Source organism: Salmo trutta, chromosome 26 (genome assembly GCF_901001165.1).
Source record: "Salmo trutta chromosome 26, fSalTru1.1, whole genome shotgun sequence".
Taxonomy (NCBI): Eukaryota; Metazoa; Chordata; class Actinopteri; order Salmoniformes; family Salmonidae; genus Salmo; species Salmo trutta.
In genome coordinates this window covers 9,773,208-9,787,209 of record NC_042982.1, presented here as the reverse complement: position 1 = coordinate 9,787,209, position 14,002 = coordinate 9,773,208, and the positions used below count along the sequence as shown (strand labels likewise).

General features: G+C 42.0%; 2 pseudogenes; both read left to right on the top strand.

The window, feature by feature from the left end:
• The first annotated feature begins 10,164 nt into the window (after positions 1 to 10,164).
• LOC115162790 (cytochrome P450 2M1-like) lies at positions 10,165 to 11,351 on the top strand (annotated as a pseudogene).
• On the top strand, positions 11,233 to 13,263 carry LOC115163055 (cytochrome P450 2M1-like; annotated as a pseudogene).
• Positions 13,264 to 14,002: the final 739 nt, after the last annotated feature.

Genomic DNA, 14,002 nt, shown 5'->3' with positions numbered 1-14,002 from the left:
TCCTGCCGTCTGATTCCATTGCCCGGTCTTCCTACGGCCCTACAGACCACGGAGGCCCTATTCACCCACGTCTTCCGGCACTACTGGGGTGCCCGAGGACATCGTATCTGATCGGGGTCCTCAGTTTACGTCCAGGGTATGGAGGTCGTTTATGGAGAGGCTGGGGTCTCGGTCAGCCTGACCTCGGGTTTCCACCCCGAGAGTAATGGGCAGGTAGAGCGCATTAACCAGGATGTAGGCAGGTTTCTGCGGTCGTATTGCCAGGACCGGCCAGGGGAGTGGGCGCGGTTCGTGCCCTGGGCCGAGATGGCCCAGAACTCTCAACGCCACTCCTCTACTAACCTGTCACCCTTCCAGGTCGTGTTGGGTTATCAGCCGGTCCTGGTGCCATGGCAACAGAGCCAGACAGAGGCTCCTGCGGTGGAGGAATGGGTCCAGCGCTCTAGGGAGACCTGGAATGCTGTCCAGGAGTGTATAAAGAGGGCTGGAGAACGACACAAGGAGAGCGCTGACCGCCACCGCAGTGAGGCCCCCGTGTTTAACCCAGGGGATAGAGTCTGGCTCTCGACCCGGAACCTGCACCTCCGCCTGCCCTGCCGGAAGCTGGGTCTGCGATTTGTGGGGCCATTCAAAGTCCTGAGGAGAATAAACAAGGTGTGTTATAGGTTACAACTTCCTACATATTACCGTATTAACCCCTCGTTTCATGTGTCGCTCCTCAGGCCGGTGATAGCTGGTCCGCTGCAGGACGCTGAGGTGCGGGAGACCCCCCCGCCCCCCCTGGACATCGGAGGGGCCCCGGCGTATACAGTCCGGGCCATCTTGGACTCCCGACGTCGGGTGGGGGGCCTGCAGTACCTCGTGGACTGGGAGGCGTACGGTCCGGAGGAGAGGTGCTGGGTTCCGGCAATGGACATTCTGGATCCAGCCATGTTGCGGAATTTCCACAGCCTCCGCCCGGATCGCTCGGCGCCTCGCCCTCCGGGTCGTCCCCGAGGCCGGAGTCGGCGCGCTGCGGGACCCGCGCGTCAGGGGAGGGGTACTGTCACAACGTCCACAGAAGGTGGCGCCTCTCCTCGGTCGGGCGGTGCTCGGCGTTCGTCGTCGCCGGCCTACTAGCTGCCACCGATCTGTGTTTCAGTGTCTGTTAGTTATGTCTGTTTTTTGATTGCACCTGTTTCGTGTTTGTCATTAGTGGGGGGATATTTAGTCTGTCTGTGTTTAGTTAGGATTCGTGCGGGATTGTTCTTTGTTACGTGTGGTGTTATATTGTTTGGGTTACGACTTATTGTATAGGCAGTAGGGTTGCCGGGCTGCGCCCCGTCTGCCTTTTTGAGCGGAGCTTCTTTTAGTCTTTTTGACTGTTGTGCTCCCAGCCGTATATGGATTTTGCCTTTGGATTTATTAAATCCAGTTTGTTCCAACGGACCTCAGTCTCCTGCGCTTGACTCACCCTAAACAGTTCTATCCGCTCGTGACAATAATAAACCATTACTACAACATAAACCATTATTATAACAATTTATAATAAACCATTACTACAACATAAACCATTATTATAACAATTTATAATAAACCCAGCATGTAAAAGATCCAAACTATACAGAATTCAAAAAGTATAGGTATTAGGAAACCACAGATGTGTTCGAATACCCATACTAACATACTGTAAACTACATACTTAATGAATATATACTACATACTATATACTATTAGTTCATTTTTGTATACTGTAAACAAACAGCATCCTTCCAGTTGAGCATACTAGCTCTTCGCCTGTCTACCGGAAGTTGATGCTCTTGCTATGCAACCTCTTGCTAGCTAGTTAGCATAACAAATTACTAGTTAGACCTTTTACGACTTCGGGTGTGTTCTTAAATTACATCTGGAGTGCCAGAGTGCGCTCGGAAATTTTTGAGCGTTGTCAGATTGTCCGTTTGTAAATTCAGAGCGTTTCGCTCAGGGAGCGTACACTGGACACTCGGGCCAAGGAGTAGAGTTGATTTGAGCGTTCTGACCTTAGAACGACAGTCAAGCACCCACGTTAACGTTGGCTAGCTCGCTAGCTACTTCCAGACACAATTGAGACCACTCTGACCATTTTACTCGCCCTAGCAGAGCTGGTTAGGCAGTTTCATGTTATCCAGAGCGTTGGTGTCTGTAACTGTGCTGCCGCCAACAATTTAATTACGCTTTTTTGCAGACGTTTACTGACACCGGCCATATTCAACAGGTGTGGCGTGCTCATAAATTCATTATTCTGTGCTCTGGTACACTCAGACGAGAGTGCTCTGAAATTTGAGTAGATAGCCAGAGCGAATTTACGAAAGCACCCGAATGTCCATTGAGAACGCACAACAACTACCATTTAGCTAAGTTAAGAATGACTGGAATAATCAAGTCAATAAAAGTTGGGTAGTTAGTTAGATAGCCTATAGTTAATATACTGGCAAGTTTGATGTATAAATAGCCAACTAATGTTAGGTAGCTAGCTAACAACATATCGGTACATACTGCTGTAATGATATGGTATGTGGTTCGTAAGGACAGCGTAGCTAACCAATTGTCAGCCAACATAACGTGGAAGGTAACTTATTTGAAAAGTCATTACTTTATTACAATGCTCAACATTTTCTTATCATTTGTCGTAGTTAGTTAAAGCAATGAAATGTTATCCACTCTCGTTGTACTTCGGCTGCATATTTTCTTAAAATCTGAAAACGATGTGAAGCCACGCCCATTTCCTGAATAATTGCATTATGGGCCCTAAAGTACGAAAATAGTGTCCTCTGCGTGTATACTTCAAGTTTTGGCGAATTTAGTACGAAATTGGGGAACATTTGGCATACTAACTATACCCATAATATGACCAATAAGTATACTATATACTCAATTTAAGTCACAAATAGTATGGTTAGTGCGGTTAGTATGAGTATTTTAACACAGCTCATGTGTAACATTAAATGCAGACTCATGGCCTGCTAGCACAGGTGCCCCTTAATGTTAATTAAGGACGTGGCCTGAGGTATAAATGTTTGGTCTTGATATACATAGAGCCACTGTAGAGCAGCTCAAGTAAGGAATCTGACCTACAAAGACTTGTATTGACAAGTGATGACTACATGGTACTGGAGGTGGGAGAAGCTGGTGAGTATTGGGACAGTGATAGGGGAAGTGGATTTTGAGGAGGGAATGGAGTAGGAAGAGGTTTTTATTTATTTATTTTATTTCACCTTTATTTAACCAGGTAGGCAAGTTGAGAACACGTTCTCATTTACAATTGCGACCTGGCCAAGATAAAGCAAGCAGTTTGACACATACAACAACACAGAGTTACACATGGAGTAAAACAAACATACAGTCAATAATATAGTAGAAAAATAAGTCCATATACAAAGTGAGCAAATGAGGTGAGATAAGGGAGGTAAAGGCAAAAAAGGCCATGGTGGTGAAGTAAATACAATATAGCATTTAAAACACTGGAATGGTAGATTTGCAGTGGAAGAAAGTGCAAAGTAGAAATATAAATAATGGGGTGCAACGTAGCTAAATAAATAAATACGGTAGGTGAAGAGGTAGTTGTTTGGGCTAACTTATAGACGGGCTATGTACAGGTGCAGTAATCTGTGAGCTGCTCTGACAGCTGGTGCTAAAAGCTAGTGAGGGAGATAAGTGTTTCCAGTTTTAGAGATTTGTGTAGTTCGTTCCAGTCAATGGCAGCAGAGAACTGGAAGGAGAGGCGGCCGAATGAGGAATTGGCTTTGGGGGTGACCAGAGAGATATACCTGCTGGAGCGCGTGCTACAGGTTGAAGAGAATGAGGGAACAAAAGGTTGAGGTTGAATCTGATGGGGATGGTGATAGTTTCAAGTTTTACTGTCACATGCACAAGTACAGTGAAATGCCTTTCCTGCAAGCTCTAACCCCTAACAATGCATTAATCAATAAAATGTAACACTACCATATTTACAATGTGCAGGGATACTGGATCGATGGAGGTACACTACCAGTCAAAAGTTTTAGACCAGCTAAAGGGTTTTCTTAATTTTTACAATTTTCTACATTGCAGAGTAATAGTGAAGACATCAAAACAATGAAATAACACATATGGAATCATGGAGTAACCCAAAAAGTGTTAAACAAATCCAAATATATATTATATTTGAGATTCTTCAAATAGCCACCCTTTACCTTGGTGACAGCTATGCACACTCTTGGCATTCTCTCAACCAGCTTCACCTGGAATGCATTTCCAACAGTCTTGAAGGAGTTCCCACATATGCTGAGCACTTGTTGGCTGCTTTTCCTTTACTCTGCGGTCTGACTCATCCCAAACCATCTCAATTTGGTTGAGGTCGGGGATTGTGGAGGCCAGGTCATCTGATGCAGCACTCCATCACTCTCCTTCTTGGTAAAATAGCCCTTACACAGCCTGGAGGTGTGTTGGGTCATTGTCCTGTTGAAAATCAAATGATAGTCCCACTAAGCCCAAACCAGATAAGATGGCGTATCGCTCCAGAATGCTGTGGTAGCCATGCTGGTTAAGTGTGCCTTGAATTCTAAATAAATCACAGGCAGTGTCACCAGCAAAGCAACCCCACACCATAACACCTCCTCCTAAATGCTTTACGGTGTGAAATACACATCCAGAGATCATCTGTTCACCCACGCCGCGTCTCACAAAAACACAGCGGTTGGAACCAAAAATCTCCTATTTGGAGCCTGAACCAAAGGACAAATTTGCACCGGTCTAATGTCCATTGCTCATGTTTCTTGGCCCAAGCAAGTCTCTTCTTATTATTGGTGTCCTTTTGTCGTGGTTTCTTTGCAGCAATTCGACCATGAAGGCTTGATACACAAAGTCTCCTCTGAACAATTGATGTTGAGTGTCCGTTGATGTGTCCGTTACTTGAACTCTGAAGTATTTATTTGGGCTGTAATTTCTGAGGCTGGTAACTCTAATAAACTTATCCTCTGCAGCAGAGGTAACTCTGGGTCTTCCATTCCTGTGGCGGTCCTCATGAGAGCCAGTTTCATCATAGTGTTTGATGGGGTTTTTTCGACTGCACTTTAAGAAACCTTCAAAGCTCTTGAAATGTTCCATATTGACTAGAGGTTGGCCGATTATGATTTTTCAGCGCCGCTACCGATTATTGGAGGGCCAAAAACCGATACCGATTAATCGGCCGATTTTATTTATTTATTTGTAATAATGACAATTACAACAATACTGAATGAACACTTATTTTAACTTAATATAATACATAAATACTATCAATTTAGCCTCAAATAAATAATGAAACATGTTCAATTTGGTTTAAATAATGCAAAAACAAAGTGTTGGAGAAGAAAGTAATAGTGCAATATGTGCCATGTAAAAAAGCTAACGTTTAAGTGCCTTGCTCAGAACATGAGAACATATGAAAGCTGGTGGTTCCTTTTAACATGAGTCTTCAATATTCCCAGGTAAGACGTTTTAGGTTGTAGTTATTATAGGAATTATAGGACTATTTCTCTCTATACGATTTGTATTTCATATACCTTTGACTATTGGATGTTCTTATAGGCACTTTAGTATTGCCAGTGTAACAGTATAGCTTCCGTCCCTCTCCTCGCTCCTACCTGGGCTCGAACCAGGAACACATCGACAACAGCCACCCTCGAAGCAGCGTTACCCATGTTGAGCAAGGGGAACAACCACTCCCAAGTCTCAGAGCGAGTGACGTTTGAAATGCTATAAGCGCGCACCCGCTAACTAGCTAGCCATTTCACATGGGTTACACCAGTCTAATCTCGGGGGTTGATAGGCTTGAAGTCATAAACAGCGCAATGCTTGAAGAATTGCCAAGAGCTGCTAGCAAAACGCACGAAGGTGCTGTTTGAATGAATGCTTACGAGCCTGCTGCTGCCTACCATCGCTCAGTCAGATGGCTCTATCAAATATCAAATCATAGACTTAATTATAACATAATAACACACAGAAATACGAGCCTTTGTTCATTAATATGGTTGAATCCGGGAACTATCATTTCGGAAACCAAACGTTTATTATTTCAGTGAAATACGGAACCGTTCCGTATTTTATCTAACGGGTGGCATCCCTAAGTCTAAATATTCCTGTTATATTGCACAACCTTCAATGTTATGTCATAATTATGTACAATTCTGGCAAATTAATTAATGCCTTTGTTAGGAATAAATGGACTTAACACAGTTCGCAATGAGCCAGGCGGCCCAAACTGCTGTATATACCCTGACTGCTTGCACGGAACGCAAGAGAAGTGACACAAATTCATGTTAGCAGGCAATATTAACTAAATATGCAGGTTTAAAAAATATATACTTGTGTATTGACTTTAAAGAAAGGCATTGATGTTTATGGTTAGGTACATTGGAGCAACGACAGAGCTTTTTTTGCAAATGCGCTTTTTAAATCATCACCCATTTGTCGAAGTAGGCTGTGATTTGATGAGAAATTAACAGGCACCGCATCGATTATATGCAACGCAGGACACGTTAGATAAACTAGTAATATCATCAACCATGTGTAGTTAACTAGTGATTATGTTACTATTGATAGTTTTTTATAAGATAAGTTAAATGCTAGCTAGCAACTTACCTTGGCTTCTTGCTGCCCTCGCGTAACAGGTAGTCAGCCAGCCATGCAGGCTCCTCGTGGAGTGCAATGTAAGGCAGGTGGTTAGAGCGTTGGACTAGTAACCGGAAGGTTGCAAAAACAAATCCCCCTTGAACAAGGCAGTTAACCCCCGTTCCTAGGCCGTCATTGAAAATAAGAATGTGTTCTTAATCTGACTTGCCTAGTTAATTGCCGATTGTTATGAAAACTTGAATTCCGCCCTAATTAATCGGCCATTCCGATTATTCGGTCGACCTCTAATATTGACTGACCTTAATGTCTTAAAGTAATGATGGACTGTCATTTCTCTTGCTTATTTGAGTTGCTCCTGCCATAATATAGACTAGGTCTTTTACCAAATAGGGCTATCTTCTGTATACCACCCCCACCTTGCCACAACACAACTGATTGGCTCAAATGCTTTAATTTGTGGAATTTCTTTCCTTCTTAACTTTTAACAGGCACACCTGTTAATTGAAATGCATTCCAGGTGACTACCTCATGAAAATGGTTGAGAGAATGCCAAGATTGTGCAAAGCTGTCATCAAGGCAAAGGGTGGCTTCTTTGAAGAATCTCAAACATACATAATATTTTGATTTGTTTAACCTTTCTAGCGTCCCACCTGCAGGACACACTCGCCAACAGCCAGTGAAATAGCAGGGCGCCAAATTCAAAACAACTAAAATCTCATAATTCAAATTTCTCAAACATACAACTATTATATCCCATTTTAAACATAAACTTCTCGTTAATCCAACCACAGTGTCCGATTTCAAAAAGGCGTTATGGCGAACGCATAACATTAGATTATGTTAGGACAGCGCCTAGACAAGAAAAACCACACAGCCATTTTCCAAGCAAGGAGAGGCATCACAAAAAACAGAAATACAGCTAATATTAATCACTAACCTTTGATGAACTTCATCAGATGGCACTCATAGGACTTCATGTTACACAATACATGTATGTTTTGCTCGATAAAGTTCATATTTATATCCAAAAATCCCATTTTACACTGGCGTGTAATTTTCAGAAATGTTTTGCCTCCCAAATCTTCCGGTGAATGAGCACACCAATTTACAGAAATACTCATCATAAACGTTGATAAAATATACAACTGTTATTCAAAGAATTATAAATACACTTCTCCTTAATGCAACCGCTGTGTCAGATTTCAAAAAAGCTTTACGGCGATAGCAAACTTTGCAATAATCTGATTACAGCACTCAGACTTCAAAACAAGCCATACAGATACCCGCCATTTTGGAGTCAACAGAAATGACAAAAATTACATTATAAATATTCACTTACCTTTGATGATCTTCATCGGAATGCACGCCCAGGAATCCCAGTTCCAGAATAAATGTTCATTTTGTTCGATAAAGTTCATCTTTATGTCCAAATACCTCCATTTTGTTTGCGCGTTCAGTCGAGTAATCCAAATTCACTGTGCTCGCGCAGTAAGTTCAGGCGAAAAGTAGGTTCGATTCCCACGAGGGGCCAGCACAGGAAAAAAAATAATGTATGAAATGTATGCATTCACTACTGTAAGTCGTTCTGGATAAGAGTGACTGCTAAATGACTAAAATGTAAAAATGAGTGCATGCGATTGAACTCATGTCATTTTCTCAGTCATCTGACTCCATATCCTCATATTCTCTCCCCATTCACAGTAGAAGCATGAAACAACGTTATAACGACGGTTGACATCTAGTGGAAGCCTTGGGAACTGCAAAATGACCCCACAGACACTGTGTATTAGATAGGCAATCACTTGAAAAAACTACAAACCTCAGATTTCCACACTTCCTGGTTGGATTTCTTCTGTGGTTTTTGCCTGCCATATGAGTTTTGTTATCCTCACAGACATCATTCAAACAGTTTTAAAAACTTCTGAGTGTTTTCTATCCAAATCGACTAATAATATGCATATCTTAGCTTCTGGGCCTGAGTAGCAGGCAGTTTACTACGGGCACGCTTTTCATCCGGACGTCAAAATACTGCCCCCTACCCAAGAGAGGTTAACACTTTTTTGGTTACTACATGATTCCATATGTGTTATTTCATAGTTTTGATGTCTTCACTATTATTCTACAATGTAGAAAATTGTAAAAATAAAGAAAAACCCTTGAATGAGTAGATGTCAACTTTTGACTGTATTTGTTTGTTTGTGCATGTGTTGGCTTGCATGCTCAAACCCACAGCCTTTGTGCATTTACTACTACTACTGTAAAATGTAGTGATGAAAATGAAGTACATAGTAACAATTAATGTCACACCTTGACAAATTTGGACTTTTTGTATAATGTGAGGTCATGATACTGTTTGGTTGAACAGATTTGTGGTTGCCATTGACTTGGTAATTATTTACCAGTTAACCATCAGGTACAGACTGTGCCTTCTAAGCAAATCATTTCTATCTCTGAGGCCTCCAATGCCCAGATGTCAAACAGAGTAGACACAGACACGTCCTGGTTGATATAATACTGTGGATAAGGTGCTTCTGTAAAATATATTTGAGAACCAGTGGCGTGTATTCATGGATGCCAAGGGATGCCAGGCTCCCCAAAAATGTTGATACATTAATTTTCTTTAAATCTTTTGTCTCTGTGTTTCATAATTTCCCTTCATTTCGCAAGAGGATGACAGCATCTCACAGGAGAAAGCATCTGAGCGAGTGAAACAGCGCCCCTCTGTCTTTCTAGTTGTAGGCCATCTGTCTGATGCTGTCTGGTTCAAACGAGTATTGCATTGTTCCAAACTCACTTTACGGAATTCAAAATGATGATGCTTGTCTTTCATAATTCAGATATACAGTACCAGTTAAAAGTTTGGACACACCTGCTCATTCCAGGAGTTTTCTTTCTTTTTACTATTTTCTACATTGATGAATAATAGAAGACATCAAAACTATGAAATAACACATGGAATCATGTAGTAAACAAAAAGTGTAAAACAAATCAAAATATGTTTTATATGAGATTCTTCAAAGAAGCCACACTTTGCCTTGATGACAGCTTTGCACAATATTGTCAGTCTCTCAACCAGATTCATGAGGTTGTCACCTGGAATGCATTTCAGTTAACAGGTGTGCCTTGTTTAAAGTTAATTTGTGGAATTTCTTTCCTTCTTAATTAATGTGTTTGAGCAAATCAGTTGTCCCCCCCCCCAGTTGCGACGTGCTGATCAGTCCCCAACAGCAGGTTGGGGGGGCCTCGAGCGGTGCATGGGGGGGACTTGAGCGGCGCATGGGGGGGGCCTCAAGCGTTGAATTGATTTAATTACAACAACAAAAAATATGCCCATTTCACGAGCGAGGCCCCTTGATGTGAGCCTAATGGTAAGTCCACCATTGGTTAAACCTCGGCACTACAAAACCAGACAGAGCACTTTGCCAGGACCTGCCTCTCCCTCCAGGACCCTAGGGGTAACGTTTGTTTTGTAATCGGTGTAACAGAGATACATTATTCTGTAATCAGTGTAACTGTATACATTATTCTCAGTATATTATCTTCAGGAAAGTTTTCATGCTAAACATGTAATTGGAAAGGTACCATTTTACGTTAAAATACATGGAAAATCTAGTGTTTAATTCAAACGTAGTTGTTGCTTCTCACAGCTATTTCTAAAAGTTTCACCATCACAATATTGTATATGGATAACCAATCAGGTATTTTAAAAGTATCTGTGTGTTCTTGCCTTCCTTCTCTAATCTAGATTCAGTTGTCAATCCCAAAGAATTGCTTTGCAATTGTGTTGGCAATGTGATCTGCTCCATAGTCTTTGGGCACAGGTTTGAAAATGACAACCCAATGTTTCAGCTCATCCAAAACGCTGTTGATGCCTACTTCAATGTCCTCAGCAGCCCTATTGGAGCGGTACAGTAACTTTTCAGCTCATCTCTTTTCATAGAATCTTCCATTGCTCTCAACGCCCTGCTAAATTGAAGCTCAATCACAGTAATTGCACACAATGGCCTTGGGCTGACCAAGCCATTGTTTTCACTAACAAAACCCCTCCCCTTCCTTCCCTTTTCTTTCAGATGTACAACATGGTGAAAGCCTTCAGTGAATATGAAGGTAGATTGTTTGGTGCTTTCCAGGCAAACACCATGAGATGTTTGCTATCGCAAACAAGGCCAAAGATTACACACAAGCGCAAGCAGAAATCCGTCTTAAAACCCTTGACACCTCTGAACCTCAGGACTTCATCGAGGCCTTCCTGGTTAAAATGCTGGAGGTAGAAAACACGGCATGATCCTCACATTGGAGGTTGAACCTCTTACACATTATGAAAATATGGAATGTGGCTGGAATTAAGATACCATCCATGTCCACTTCTGTGAGTTTGGCTATCATGAGTGAATTGACAAGTGAGAGGTCAATGTCTGGTTTTCCAACGTATTTAGTGGTAATAAGTATGTGGAGATGGCAACAACTAGCCACCAGATGTCGCTGTTTACTTGCATCACTGATGGTGACTTTTTCTCTTCTCTTAGGACAAAGATGATCCCAACACTGAGTTCAACAATGATAATATGGTGATGACTGCATGGAACCTGTTTGCTGCTGAAACCGAAACCACAACATCCACCCTCAAACACACATTTCTGATGATGATAAAGTTCCCTCACATTCAAGGTACCCTGCTACCCAAGTCTTTATCGATTGCGTCCAAGTCTCCTAGACCTATTAAATAACATTGTAATCCCAAAAAGAATAGTCCTGGACTATAAATAGTTTGACATTTGTTATTACGATGTAGTTACATGTAATAACTCCAACAACCATCCGTACATAGTATCAGTGCAGTATAATGTAAAGTGTGACCTCTGTCCCCCACAAAGTTCCACAACTACCACGTTCCAGAGGTGACCACAATTATGTAACTGTACCAACACTGAATGTTACATTTCACCATATTTTGTTTGATGTGGTGGAAGTGTTGTTAAAATTATTTTACTGATCAACATGCAGTTTTCATAGCAAGTGAATGATGTTATTTTGTAATTCATTCAGGGTACCATGGTCCTGCCTCTGCTGTCCTCTGTGCTTGTTGATCCCAAACTGTTTAAAAGCCCAGATGAGTTTGACTCAGAACTTCCTGAATGAAAATGGATGCTTCAAGAAAAATGGATTCTTTGCTTTTGGAGTGGGTAAGATCATGCTGCAAGTAGTTTGTGGATTAAGTGAGTTCCTGTATCTCGCTATCCTATCCACAAAAAACATTAAAATATATGAGAGGATTGTGACTGCCCTTATCATGACACAAGGTGAGACCCAGATGCAGACACAGGAGGCAGATGGTTGGAGCCTTACAATATTTAATAATCCAATAGGGTAAGGCAAGGGAATGGTCATGGACAGGCAAAAGGTCAAAACCAGTTCAGAGTTCAAAAGGTACCGAAGGGCAGGCAGAATCAAGGTCAGGGCAGGCGGGATGATCAGGCAGGCGGGAAAGTAGTCCAGAGTCAGGCAGGGGTCAAAACCGGAAGACTAGCAAAAGGAGAACGGGAAAAACACGCTGGTTGACTTGACAAACATACAAGACGAACTGGCACAGAGAGACAGGAAACACAGGGATAAATACACTGCGGAAAATAAGTGACACCTGGAGGGTGAAGACAATCACAAGGACAGGTGAAACAGATCAGGGCGTGACAGCCCTAGCCTGGTGAAGCTAGCCTGATCCACCACCCTAGGATTTCCCCACTCATTAAAAAAAAATTAACAAGAAACCTGAGAACCTCTGGTCAACTTCAATTTAGTTATAGTCTCAGCTGACTGACAATGACCTCTCTCCTTTCTCTTTTCCCTCAGGGAAGCGGGCGTGTCCTGGAGAGGCTCTGGCCAGAGTGGAGCTCTTTCTCTTCTTTACCTCTCTCCTGCAGCACTTCACTTTCACCGTCACCAAACCTCCAGAAGAGATCAACATCGAGCCAGCGTGCTCCAGCTTTGGCCGCATGCCGCATTCCTATGATTGCTACATCAAACTCAAGACTGAGGAGTGACTACTTTACTGTGGAGAGGTCACAGGCTCAGCTTCACAGGCAGCTGCTTGTCATTATACAGTAGCCATAGCATTACATTTACCACTTTTTTCTTGTAGACAACTATAGACGGGTTAGTGAGTTGTATGTATCTTGCAATTATCCTCAGGTAGGAGGATCTCTAAGGTATGGGTTGATATTTCAAGACTAATTTCTGTCCACATTCATGTATTTTTAAGCCTGTTTTTGGTCAGGTTTCAAGAATTCCCATTAGAGATGTTGCTTACCATATCTCTATACGTTTTATCACACTCCCCTGCTTTGTGCCCTTGTAAAACAGGACAACATTTCTGCACAGGCCTATAGATTAATATGAAGTTCTCTATTGAAATGTTATGGTGAGAGGACCAAAAGTTCTGGTGTTAAAATGTAAGCCAATGAAATTGGTCTTGTTGTGTAGGTTGCTGTGTTGTTAGGACTGTACATCTATACTGGCAAAGCACTTAGGGGTACTGTACACTACGTATACTGTGAGGGTCACTATGTTATTCTGCCTTTGTATTCAACATGACTGATGTATTGTAACACATTTGGTTTTAACTTTTGCTTCAACTAATAAATAGTACTACACACTTCAGCCAGATTCAAACAATATCTTCTGTGTCCAGACATGTCATTAAAAAGCGAGCTTTGTGTTCGGATTACCTGCTCACATATAACTGTCGTTTTGCTAAGTGTAGACACATAAGTATAGCCATATCCATGTACACATATAATATCTCTTTCACAGAAGCAGAACGCTGAACTCAAGTCTGACCACTATGATGACACACCAAATGCGTTTGATAGATCATTTTTGCATTGGGAAAAGTAACTGAAAGTAATCAGATTATGTTACTGAGTTTGGGTATTCTAATTTTGGACAAGTAACTAGTAACTAACAGATTACATTTAGAAAGTAAGCTACACAACCCTGATCGTTGATTATGTAGAGACAATGGAATAAAAGAGCCTTATTTGGGGTTATGAGGGGATAAGAAAGTTGTACAAAGTTCATGAAGCAGTTATATTCTTCAACAATCAATGGGTTCGTCTCATCTCATCGGCTCAGTAAGAAATATGGCTCAGTGTTTACTAGGCAGAGATGGAAAACTCTTCGCAGCTTCTCTTTGATGTCCCTGAAAAACCTCTGAATAGGATGCAGGAGCCTCGAGGAGTGGGTCCAAGAGTAAGGTTTGTGTGTGCGTGAGTGCGTGCGTGCATGCGTGTTTATTTCTGGTTTCCAAAGCAATGGTTGTGATTGGCACAACGGATATTATTGAGTTTGTTTGCAAACTTAAACCTACAGTGCTGTGAAAAAGTATTTGCCCCTTCCT